Here is a 13,214-nt window from a genome sequence, read left to right as displayed (position 1 = left end):
CCCTTCGATATTGCCACGAGTATCATCGTCTCCCTCCCAGGATATGGGGAACAATATCACAAGGGGGTGTACACCCCCTGCAATATTGGGAGTAATATCTTCCTCTCCCCCGCTGGCTATTAGGAGCAATGTCACAGAAGGGGTGTACACTCCCTGCTCTATTGGGAGTGATATCCTCCTCTACTTCCCTGGATATTAGGAACAATGTCCCTAGGGAGTGTACACCTCCTGCAATATTGAGACTAATATCATCCTCTCGCCCCTGGATGTTAGGAACCGTATTGCAGGGGTGGTGTACATCCCCTGCGAAATAGGAAGAAATAGCATCCTCTCCACCTTTGGAACACTTGTTAACATAGCTTCGTATGTGGGGAGGACTCGAGTGATTAATTGAATGCTTCATCAGGTGTGGTTCTTCTGTTTCCCAGTTTTGACACAACATTTGGCGAAATTTCCAGGGACTCCTGTGGTCAGCTTCACGGTTTCACTCTGTCACTTTCTAATGCAGTATTCTTTGGGAGTCTTTCAAATTAAGCACCATCATTTAAAAATAAGTTTTATAATATGCAGTTTCAGGTGAATTCTTTACCTTCGTGTCTCAGGCAGTGGCTCCCCACCTGTGAGTAGTCAGAAAGGTTCACGCAGTTTTCCAGGGCGGCCTTTGCATTTACTGGAACTATTAAGAGCTCATTCCTGCTTCAGCGGCGATTGACACGCAGTACACGTGAGGCCGTGCGTGGCTTAGCATCTTCTGCGGGCTTAGAGGTCACTTTCTGTTCTTCCCCAAGCCTGCTGCGCTGTGCCGAGTGTTCACTGCGGGCGACGGTCACACTGTCTGGCACAGGCCACCGAGGCCACAGGGCAGACTCCACATATCAGAACCTGCAGAACGGCAGAGTCCGGCCTCCTCGCCGCCCTTCAGGGGGAGCAAAAAGCGCAAGCCTGTGATCAGAGCTGTGCTAGCCCAGAAAGCCTCCGAACAGGTTGAATTGAGGAATCGGCTCCTACCAACTGCCCATGTTTAGGATGTGTTTGAGTTTTTGTGATTTTTCCTGCACTGAAGCTACTGGGCTGGCTCTGAGTCACCGTCATGGGACTTCAGGTTGCACCGACGGGAAAGGACGGGGGTGGAGGGCCGCACAGAGGCTTGCGGCCCTGATAATGAAGGGCTTGTTGCCTCTTGGGACAGCGAGTTCAAACTCTTTGTAATTGTCAGCGTAAAGAGTGACCCGCTGAAGACATGGCTGTAATTCAGGGTGGCATGGTTGATTGTCATGGTTGATAGCAGGTACCTGCCTCTAAAATGACGGTACCGTTAGTGCAGCTCCAGGAGGGCAGCTCCTGCCAAACACACATGCTCCTGGGCCCCTGCAGACAAGGTCATGTTGCCAGCCAGGCCTGCAGCTGTGGGTGCAGCGGGGTCTTCACGGCACTGAGCGCCTCCCTCGTTTGCTTGTGGGGCCCAGCCCTCCGTCCCTCCCAGTCCCCAGTGCGGCTCCTCCCAGGATTCTCCCAGCCCCGTGCACACCTCCGTCTTCACAGCTTCTGTAGTTTTCTCGTGGGCGGCCCAGGTGGGCGCCTGGGCAGGGATCGTGTGTTAGTCGAGTTCTCTCCAGCCTTCCCTGGCTAGTGGCTCAGCAGGTCCCTTCAGATGAGTCAGCCAGCTGTGTAACTGCATGTTCAGGATACTTGTCAGGGTCCTTCCTCAGGTCAGAGCAAGACCGACACTCACCTCCTCCATAGGACTTTGGAGCCCGTCCTGGAGAGACGTCAGCCACATCCAGAGGGGCCGCCCGGGTCCCCGTGGGCTGGTGGGAGTGACTTCTGAGCCACTCGAGGCCCCACTTTGTGTTCCTACACCCCACAAAGTCACTTAAAGCACGATGTTCTGGTGCCGTGTGCCTCTCGAGTGTGACACACAAGCCTGGATGGGGATCTGAGCGGGTGCTGCCTTCCTCAGGCTGCACTTGTGTTTTAGGGCCCCTGGAACACTCGGGGCTGTGATTCTCGCCACTGTCTGGGCTTCCCTAGACGGTTTCACCCGCAGCCTGAGGACCACATCGGCAGCCACCGAGGAGCCAGCAGGTCCGACGTTGGTCTCACTCAGTCCTTCTCGACTTTGGTGACAGAGGAGACAGCAAAACTTCAGCTGGGAGTCCCAGGCCTTCTCTGCTTGGGGTCCTGGGACTGAGATAGCACAGATCCTGCCATCCACGTGCTGGGGGCCCCGCTGTGCGGCTCTCTCCTCTGGTCAGAGGCCGCTTCCTTGGGCTGGACAGCTCCGGGTCCTCGCACTCAGGGGCTCAGGGCGGGTCCTGGATGCAGAGAGAAGGAGAAGGGCGGCGGTTTGAGCCCAACTGTGTTGGCTTCATCTTCTGCCTCTTGTTGCTAAATACATTTGCAAAGTTTTCCAGATGAAAACTCAGAAGGGATTTTTAATGACTGGAATCCCTCCCCCCTCTCTCTGCCTCCCTCTCCTCTCCTCTCTACCCCCCTCTCCCCTCCTTCTTCCTGTCTTCTCTCACCTTACTCTCCCCACCTTCTCTCCTGGGTGAGCGGCAGAAGAGAAGGGACCTCCGGAATCTTCTGCTTCATCCAAGCAGCTTGGGGGCAGCATCAACAGCTGCAATTTGGCTGCCCCAGCAGGTGCCTCAGGGCAGCCTTTCTAATGGGAATCCTGGAATCATGTCTTTCCTTAATGTGTCCTAAAGGCTGGAGGACAGGAAGTGAAACAATGCTCCATGCTCAGTCCTGTGATTTTGTGTATTTATTGGACTTACTTTGAAATTAAACTAAATGATACCCAAGGTAGAGCATGAAAAAAAAGAAAAAACAGGCTATGGTGTTTGAAAAACAAACAAAACCGTTTGGTTTGTTGGTTTGTTCTTAGACCTTCGCAGGCTCCTAGGTCACACGTTTCAGTTTCTCAGCAAGTGACATTCTGTGCGGAAGCCATGTCAGCCTCTTGTTTGATGATGTCAGCCACAGCAGAAAGAAGCACTCCATAGGCTCCGTGCTCAGCACCTTGGCATGAGCTCCTGCCATCTTCTGTTCATGCTCATCACAGCTCTGTGCAGTGGGCATCCTCCTGATCCCTGTGGGAGGATGGAGGATGGAGGCGGAAGGGCGAGTGACGGCAGGATCACATGAGCGGTCTCTCCCGAACTAGGGAGGGCAACCTTCCCAGGACCTCAGTGCCCATCATGTCCTTCCTCCTCCTCCTCTGCCTCTCTGTGACTGTTTGACTCAGGCTGCAGTGACAGACGTGAGTATGTGCAGAGCCTGTGTGCACCCCTGGGGGTGTGTGCTCATATTGGCAGGGAGGGATGTGAGCGTGTACAGAGCGTGTGTGCACACTTGGGAATATGTGCTGGCATTGGCAGGGACAGATGTGTACAGAGCATGTGTGTACACCTCAGGGTTGTGGGTTGGTGTTGGCACGGACAGACGTGAGTGTGTACAGAGCGTGTGTGCACACCTGGGGGTGTGTGCTTATGTTGTTTTTTAAGGGGCAAATACGTGGCCTGTTGCTTCGGGCGGTCCTGAGCCCGTGCTGAGTCTGTCAGTGGCCCTCGGGTTGGGGTCTCCATCTCCCCAGACAGCACTCGAGTGTCTTGAGGTTTCAGATTCTTCCTCTCTGGGTACTTGGGCCTCCTCAGGAACAAACATCAGAACCAGCCAATTGCAAACTACAAGAACGTTCAAATGCATCTTCAGTAGAAAAAACAAAAGCCATTGGAATAATTTTCCAACATGACCCCGTGGTTAAGCCGTTAGATACTCCAGCCAACAGATTGAGTCACTTTAAAATTACACCAATTAAAATGGTGAGAGTTGCAGAGCTTTACCGCTAAACCTTGAAATAATTGAAGCGTTCTGCTCCACTTGCTTACAAACTAGGGTTGGGGATACCTTTCAGTCCAAAGTAGTAACCTTCTAAATCCAGCTTAGATGCGAGGCTCCCACTGACACAGGAAGAGACAGTGGCCCTTGATTATTCTCCTGTGATTATTCTCCTTTGTCATTTTTTTTTTTTGTACCCTGATCATCACTTCTGCTTTTCCAATTCAAACTAAAGGGAGTTTAGTTCTGTTTTGGAGAAGCTGTGGTTACTGGTTTATTTTCATGGCTTGCTTAATCTGTCTGGCGCTTACATTTACCCAAATAGATTTTTCTTTAGTACGACAGTGCCATAGCCCAGGGCTTCTCCCTCCATATCTGCTCCCCAGGAGGCCCCCTAGGAATGGGCGCTGGAGATCCAGCCCCTCTCCATGTGCCATTTTCTTTGAGTCCAAGGTAGGTTTGGCTCAGAGAAGAAAAGAGGCCTCCGGGTTAGGTGCCTCTGACTGCTTGCTTGTGAAATGTTTAATGATAAGGCGCCTTCCAAACTAATTTTACACATTGATAGTTGTAGCCTGAAGTATCACTGCAGTCATAAGAACAAGAAACAGCCCCATCAAGTAGGCAGAAAAAAGCCATAAAAGTTTAATAAAGTGCAAATAAAATGGTGTAAGAATGTACAGTGGGAAATGCCCTCAGTCCAGCCAGATCGGCTGTGGCGTCCTCCTGTAAATACATTTAGCCACGTGTGGCCCTGATCGCAATCACTACTGTGAATTGTGATCCAGAATGTTCTTGGGGGCCGATGCCTGGACTATGCCAGCAGATGAGTCTGATTTGACGTCACGGTGGTGATGTGCTTAACACGGTCAGCTGAACTGAGGGGTGGCCACCCGTGCACTCGCCACGTGCAGCCGTTATTCTTGTGATGGAGTTGCACGGGGCGTGGCTTGTCCACCTGGGCTACTTAAAGTACCAGGAACCCAACCACAGGTGGGTGCCTCCGGACATGGGAGCTGTCTTTTTTATCCAGGGCCCTCTGGCGCTGCAGACTGAGTCCACGGGGAGGCACCGGAGTGCTCTGCTGGGCCATGGAGGTCCCCGAGCAGGTGGTCACTCATTGCTTGTGGAGTGGTCCATGGCCTGTGAGTTTATTTCCCGGGTCTGTGTGGGTGAGGTTAACCAATTCACAGCTGGGCACTTACCCCTTACACAGGTGACACTAGTTAAAGTGGAATCTATATTAACTCACACGGGAATGTGTGAGGAGCTGGGAGGGTGGGGGAGGTTTAGCCTTAGCACTAGAGCCTGGGCTCCTGACATTCTGTGTCCTCCTGTTGGAGGGCCATCAGGGCCGCTGTGGGTCCTGAAGACAGTAGGTGCCATATGGACCAGGGGATGCGGAAGCCTCTAGAGGCTGCGGGAGGAAAGGAGACGGTCGCTTCCCCAGAGGCAGCCCTGCCGACACCTCGACGTTAGCTGGTGGGACCTGTTTTGGACTCCAGCTTCCAGAAATGTGAGAAAATAAGTCAGAGTTTAGGGCGCTAAATTTGGGGTGATTTAGTGGAGAAATAGAAAACTAGCCCACAAAGGTGCACGCATTGAAATGTGCTCTGTCCAGGTGTTCACAGTGGTGTGAGGGGGATGGCATCGGGGTTCTGGGAACTGTGCAATTTTACTGAAGGAAGGGGGCTCGCCACGCCTTTCCTCATATAACTGAAGGTATGTATGCCTGCCACACTGCCCAGGAGACAGGGACTAGAATTCTGACTTTATTTCTTATGGGAACCAAGCCACAGTCAGAACACGGTGAGGGCTGAAACGAGCTTCCTACAGCCTGAACTGGGAAGAGGAATCGCAAGTAGTTTGTGTTTTTCTACACAGACCTGTCCTTTCAGGTTTTGTTAAATTTTGGAAAAAGGGAGAAGCCAGGCACACCTCGGCGAGGGACAATGTTTCTGGAGGTGGCGCGGCTTCAGCCTTAATGTGGCCGTGTGGTTGGGAGGCTCAGAAACTGCCCTCCAAGGGCCCTCATCTATTCCTTATTGCACTAATACCTGGTTTACAGAAATCCACAGAAATTACAGTGCGGGAGGTCTCTGGTCCGGATGGGTTTGTGTGGACCGAGGTCACGGGGTGTTGTCCCAAGTGCTAATCCTGATCTGGCAGAGGCTCTGTTCCCAAATAATTATTCCACAGTTTCAGAGCCTATATCTGAGTGATAGTCTTTTAACTTTGTTGCATAAAAGGAAACAAAGTATGTCTTGAGGGTCTAAAAATCCATGTGGTAATCATGACTGTAAACTCATACATGGGGCTTTGGGATGGAGTGAAAACCACCATCACCTGGCATGGACGCTGAGTGCTATTTTTAGTGTGGTGGCCTGCTTGTGCCTTGAGCTCCATCTGCAGTGTGAGCAACAGCTGTGCATTTGAGAAATGTGGGCAGGTCAGCTTGATCCTCCAGGGGCCTGCGGGCATCCGGGTGAGGGGCCTGGGATGAGGCCACATCAGTGGGAAGGAGCTTGGTTGTGTCAGCAGATATGTCTGTCTCTACAGGCCCGCAAGCCAGCCAGAACCCAGTTTTCCTTTGGTCATCTAATGCCAGAAAAAACCCTGTTTCTTGGAGATTCTCGTAATTTATATTAATGAACCGTTTGACAGTACATAAAATGTTATAAATGCTTGAGGCTTTACAATTTGGCAGACGTGTAACTCACATGTCATTATATCAGACTGTTAAAGATATTTGTTTCACTTGAAGGTTTTTAGCATTTTATGTGCAAAGCAAATGCCGGTAGCATTTTGAAGGAGTATTTTGGAATTTTAAACAGTGGGACAGTGCTGGGTCTCTGGGATGCTGGTGAGGTGGACGTGACCTCGAGCTCTTGGAGCTTGCAAGCGGGATTCCTAAATTGTCACACCTGCAGTGCTGGAAGTCAAAGTGGATTTCTGTAAATGAGGTATTAGTTCAATAAGGAACAGATGAGTGCCCTTGGAGGGCAGTTTCTGAGCCTCCCAGTCACCCTAGGAGGAAGCAGGGTGGGAGGCAGTTACCCACCAGAACCTGGACGGTGGACCATGTTTGCTGGCGGCCCTGCTTGGCAGGCCATTATGTGCAATAAGAAACAGGTGAGTGCCCTTGAGAGAGGTTTCTCAGCCCCCTTCAGAATCGCAAGTGGAAGATGCCCCAAGGTCGGGGGGTGGGAGATCGGTTATCCACAGGAGCCTGGATGGTGGAGCTGGGTTTGCTGGTGGTCCTGCGTGGCAGGTCATTACATGCAATAAGGAACAGGTGACTGCCCTTGAGGGCGGTTTCTCGGCCTGCTTTGGAACTGCAAGTGGAAGACGCCCCAAAGTGAGGGGGTTGGTGGTCGGTTACCCAGTGGGGCCGGATTTGCTGGTGGCCGCTGCGTGGCAGGTCACTGCGTGGAGCGATGGGAGGGGAGTGGAGTGGGAATAGAGGATGCACCCTCCACAGCTACTGCTGGGAGTTGGCTCTGGTAGCAGAAGGGGCATAGATAGAGGGATTCCCATCAGGGACAACACGACTGGTGTCCCACGTGTGCTGGACGACGAGGTGTGGTTATATGTAATCTGTCTGCACAGCCGTCCTGGTGAGTGGGTTCAGTTACCTTCCCATCTCACATTTGAGAAATCTCGGGGGCTCACATCACAGCTAGGTGGGTTGGAACTAATGTCTCAGCAGGACGTTGGCCCCAGAGCCCAGATCTTACCCCCCTGCTCTTTTCAGTCCACCAAGCTTGTAGAGAGGGTTGTGTGGTGGTGGGTGGTGGCTGAGAAACCAACACAGTAGAAGGGGGGGAGGAAATAAACCAGGCAGGAGACACAGGCAGTGCTTGGGAGGTCTGCAGGGGGTCTGGGTGTGGGGGGCACCTCTGGGCCTGTGAATCCCGTTCTGTGCTCCTGGCTTGCCCAACCTTGGCCCTCAGGCACTTGCTGCGTGCTTTAGGTGAAATCTCAGTCCCTTGTGTGGTGCGGGCATCTTTTCTCCCTGGCTTTGTCACTCCGTAAATCATGGAGTTTCAGTGGGGATGGCGGGGTGGTTGGTGGTCCATGGAATTTGCCCTCCACCTCCCCATCCTTGTCCTGTCCTGTCTGGCCTGTTACCTGAATCTGTGTCTCTTCAGAGCCTGCAAATGAGTGGAGGCCACGGCAGCCTCTTGCTGACCGACTTCTCAAACTTGTTTATTCATCAGAATCGTGTTAAATGCTGATTCCTAGGCACCCCCATTAGACTCTACACCTGCCTGGCATGGGTACTTTGGGGAAGGTACAGAGGGTTGCTGAGCTGTTCCAGGAGGGAATTTGCATTTGTAGAATGTCCACTGTGGTCTTTCCAGCACTCTACTTTACACGCACACGTGACATTAAACCTGGAAGACCTCTGGGTGCTGTGCTGGTGAGGAAGCCTTGGCTGGATGAGGGGCTGCTGGGGCTCGGACTTGATTCCTGGGCTGGGGGCTGCGGGCTTATTCTCTTCAGTGGGTCTGCTGATGGGATGCCCTGAGAAGTCCTGCTGTGCACTCAGGAAAAGGTGCAGAGACAGGTTCAGGAAAGACAGACCATAGATTTAAAAATTCCTACTGGAAAATCTTTTATGAGCAAAGTAATTTACATCTAACTGTAGACAATCATTGCTTGAATAATTGGTTTGTTTACAAAGTAGGTCCTATGAACAGATTAAAGTTTTCATTCATGCCTTATCTATAATGTAAATAGGAGCTATTACCGCAACCTAAATTAGCTTTAAATTTCGTATCAGATTGCAGTCCAGATTACAAACGGCTGCTTGATAATCTAATTGATAAAACAGAGGAATTTAGTGCTTGGAACCCAGAGTGAAGGGAACAGAACTGCTTTGGCTTCTCAAAAGCGTGTGACTGAGGGGTGACCTGGGGTGAAGAGAAGTGGCTGGAGTCATTACACTCGAGATGATCTGCCCCAGCCTTTCTCAGCTGTCTTCTGGACAAAACAAAAGGGGGATAAATGGAAAAATTCAGCACTGAGTTCGTCTATGCCCTGAGCTTGTCATACGGTCATTAATGGGCTGTATCTGTGAAGCCTCCATACAGGCACAAAGGAATTAGGCTAGAGTAAGGCGGCCGGCGACCTCTGGCGTCTGGACCGCGTGTCATTTCCTAAAGCCCTTTTGGGTGAAATGACAGTGGCAATGTCGTTTGGAGGAGTGTAATCTCACGTATGAGATGCAGATTTTAAATGATGCAGATTTTCCTGACCAAAGTCAGGAAGCTTGGTGGGAGTGGCTGTCTTCCAAGTGGTTTTCTGTGCTGCCATGGATGAGGCGTGGATGTGTCATCTGTTGGTGAGATCCACTGGTGAAGGGGCTAAGCAAACCATGGAGGTGGGGGGGGTGTGTGAAGCTGCATCTCTTCTGGCATCCCAAGTAAATACATCTTGTAAAACTTGTGAATTTGACCCTGACCCTAACCCTGAGTGTTGAAGTCTGATGCAGTGTCTTGAGCCCTCTTCTGCGTTGAGGGTGAGTGACTGTAAATGACCGATTCCTCAGTGGTGAAAGTTCAAATGTAGCTTCCCTGAGGAAGCCAGACCTCGGTCACCCGTATCTCCATTGTAAACACTGCGGCCCCTACGCGGGTGGCTGCAAGTTTCCAGGCCTTCCTTGGAGAAGCAGCCGTGAGGTGCTTGATGATTTGATAACATCAGCCACCTTCTGTCTTCTGTCTAATCACGGTACAAATGATTCTCCTACAAGGAAATGGATCTGGTTTCTTCCCAAATCGTTGGAAGAAGCAGCCCGCCTAGGGACTCCACCGTCCTCTGCACTTTCACAGCGAAGCCTGTGTCTGTCTCCAGGTAGTGTCACGTGTGTCGTGGGAATCGCCTCCTTAATACTTCCTGCATTTGATGGCTCGGGTAGCTCTGCCTGTTTCACCTGGGATGAGCAGCGGGTGGTCTCTGGCTGCTGTGGGACCAGGGCTTGTGTTTCACCCGGGATGAACAGCGGGTGTTCTCTGGCTACTGTGGGACCAGGGCTTGTGTTTCACCCGGGACGAGCAGCGGGTGGTCTCTGGCTGCTGTGGGACTAGGGCTTGGGGGTACATCATCACATCCGGTGGCCTGTCCAGGTGGGCATCATTGTCTTTTGCCTGTTGGCTGAGGCAGCTGTGATGCCATGGGGGTCATGCTTGTCAGGGCCAACCCAGTTCTTCCCGTGTACACCTCTCCTGCTGGAGTGCCTTTCCTTATGATGACTTGTTGAATTAGTGTGGAGAATGCAGAAAGGCTCTGGGCCTCTCTCTCCCATTCTTACTCCCTGGAGCTGTGATGCCCGAGAAGGGAGCCCATAGCCAGAGGCTCCTTTAAATTGAATTAGAATAAAGATTTGATTACATAGCTAAACACATTTGAAAAGAACTTCACAGATTAAATTCCAGATTCAACCCTTCAGGCCCAGTGGCCACGTTTCGGGGCTCAGCAGCTGTAGGTGGCTGTTGTCTTTCTGTGTTGGCTGAGCAGATTGGGGCGTTTCCAGTTCAGCAGGCAACTGTCTTGCATGGCTCTGCCTGTGGTGAGGGCACCTAGGCTGGAGAGCCTCGTGGGGATCCCTTAGGCCTCTGGCTGCAGCCAGGCTGCACGGTTCCTGTGCCCCGGGTCCTCTGCAGGCCCAGATGGATCCCACCACAGAGCCAGCACTGCTAGACTTGGGTACTGTGTGCAGACAGCAGAGGGGCACGTCCGGGCCTTGCAGGGGCTGGGGTGACTGGCCTCCTTGGCCAGGCTCCTGTCTCCGAGTCTTCAGGGGAAATGCATCCACCATCCACCATCCACACCGTGCACCAGAGGAAAACTGCAGGCTTCTCTGTGGATGGTGAATTGAGATCATGCAGAGTGACTAGGTTTGGGCTCCTGAGCAGCGTGGAACCTGATACCTTTAGGTGGAACCTGACATGCCTCCATGTGTACATGGCAAAGAGAATGCAGCATCGTCAGCTTGAATCCAGATGTGCTCCCGTTTTGAGGTGGAAGGTTCTGGGAGTATTGGCCATTGGTGATTGTGCTGCCGTGGAGGACTTTGAATGCAGGCACTGGTTTGGGATAACCCTGGTTTCCTGGTCCTGTATGTGGGCATCCCTGAATATCCCAGACTGGAGGAAGGCAGGGCAGATGGGAGGGTGACAAGAGGTGTCAGGTGTTTCCAGCTGTGGGGAGTGATGCCATCAGATGGCCGAGTCAGGATGGTGGTGGCCAGGGACCAAAGCAGGGGTGCGTGGAAATGCCATGTTTCCCGGAGCATGGGGAGGACCTCTTGAACTCTATTCCTGGGCAACAGTTCTTCCATTCTCAGGAATCTGTGCCATTGTAATTGAGTAACAAATTCTGTAATTGCTCTAATTACTTACTGTTAAGTCCCCATCCCATTTACCATGAATTAGCAACAGTGACAACAGTTTGCCTGGTCAAGTGTTACCAAGAAAAACCAGTGGACCTAGTTTTAGTTGCCTCCAGTTGCCTCCAAATCAGATTCCTTAGCGGCTTGTGTCCCCACACTTGCTGCAGTTCCTCCTGGGCCTGGCAGGCACATTCCAGACATTCTCATCTCAGCTCAGATGCAGGCGTGCACATTATTTATAGAAAATCGCACTGCACTGTGATAGGCTTGAGCTGACGTTCTCTAGGTGCGAGGCGGAGGTTCAAAAGGTCTAATGGGATGAAATTAGAAATATGAATTTTAAAATTGACGTGTTATGAACTCTGTTCAGTGATTTTCTCTGAAATGAGAGACTATTTGCCAATGAGGCAGTCAGCCTGCTGCTCTCCTTAGATCTGTCCTAGACCTCGATGCCGTCCTTTGGCCTCTTCCTGGGTGTGGGGTGCTCTGCTTGAAGCAAAACCAAAGGAAAGAACGTGGTCTGCATCACTACTGCAGCCAGCTCAACGCGCACACCCACTGGGAGGGGGGTTTGATCACTTAACATTTTAAATGCATTTAACATTCAACCAGCAAGTCAGCCAGTGCTTTCTGTAAGCAAGCTGCCTGGCTCATGGGAACCTGACACTTGACTTTTCGGAAGACAAGTAAACATCTTAAGCTTGTTTTTCCATCTTGCCAGCTCATTGAAAAAAATATCTTATGCTTTCTATTTTCCTAACACACACACATGGAAGAGAAGTGCCATGAGGGCAGGGGCTCTTGTTTTCCCGGATCTGAGCCTGGCCCTCAAACACTAGCCCAATACTAACGCGATATCCAGAGGCAGAAATGCAAATATCCACATGACTTCAAATACCCTAAGGATCTAACAGGCCGAGTGGCCTATGTAACTATGGTGTGCTGGGCCATTCAACTGGTGTCCAAATCCCTGTCCAAGTGAGCTCTTTAATTTCGAGACTATTCAGACAGCTGTTTTTTTGTTGTTGTTCTGTTTTGTTTTCATTAAAGGGATGTTACAGTTATAATCAAGAATATCCCAGGCCGAGTGTGGTGGCTCGTGCCTGTAATCCCAGCACTTTGGGAGGCCAAGGTGAGCGAATCACCTGAGGTCAGGAGTTCTGGCCAACACGTTGAAACCCCGTCTCTACTAATACAAAAATGAACCTGCCATGGTGGCAGGCACTTATAATCCCAGCTACTCAGGAGGCTGAGGCAGGAGAATGGCGTGAACCAAGAGGTGAGGCTGCAGTGAGCCAAGATTGTGTCACTGCATTCCAGCCTGGGCAACACAGCAAGACTGTCTCAAAAAAATAAAAATAAACCAATACTCCCAGTTAGTTCTTCACCAACGTCAGATACATCAGTTTAAAGAAAAATATGAAAGCATGTTTTAAAATTTCAGTGTTGAATTTAACCATATCTTTTAAGAAGATATGAAGATAGAAGTTCGCCAAGGATCAGGGGAGAAAAAAGCAGTTAAGAAAATGTTAAAACCTCAGGAGAAAAACAAGTATGGGTTAAGACCTCAAGGCAAAACTTTTTCTTTGCACTTTGATTTCAAAAGAACAGAGATGCCCAAAATATGAACTCCCCCATCTGCATTTTATATTCATCTGTGTCCTTGAAAGGCTGGAGATGGGATCCCAGGTTCCAAAGTGTTTGGCCATGGCTCACATCGGGCTGCATCTTTCACAGCCGTTTACTCCCCTGACTGTGCCTAGAGAGCTCTGTGGCCCAATTTACCAAAAAAAGGCCCTAATTTACTCAGGTTCATCACTTTGAGCAGAGTCTCAAGAAATGAGACAAATATTGACACTCCACAGAAGCAAGTACTCTTTTCTGAAAAGTCATGTGGATATTTGCATTTCTGCCTCTGGATATCGTGTTAGTATTCGGCTAGTGTTTGAGGGCCAGGCTCAGATCCGGGAAAACAAGA

At 50.9% G+C, this 13,214-nt stretch overlaps 1 pseudogene; it reads left to right on the top strand.

The window, feature by feature from the left end:
* The first annotated feature begins 1,303 nt into the window (after window positions 1-1,303).
* On the top strand, window positions 1,304-2,007 carry LOC135966412 (uncharacterized; annotated as a pseudogene).
* Window positions 2,008-13,214: the final 11,207 nt, after the last annotated feature.

This window comes from Macaca fascicularis, chromosome 12 (assembly GCF_037993035.2).
Source record: "Macaca fascicularis isolate 582-1 chromosome 12, T2T-MFA8v1.1".
NCBI classification, from domain to species: domain Eukaryota; kingdom Metazoa; phylum Chordata; class Mammalia; order Primates; family Cercopithecidae; genus Macaca; species Macaca fascicularis.
The sequence above is the reverse complement of the archived record's forward strand: the minus strand, read 5'-3'. Positions and strand labels throughout refer to the sequence as shown.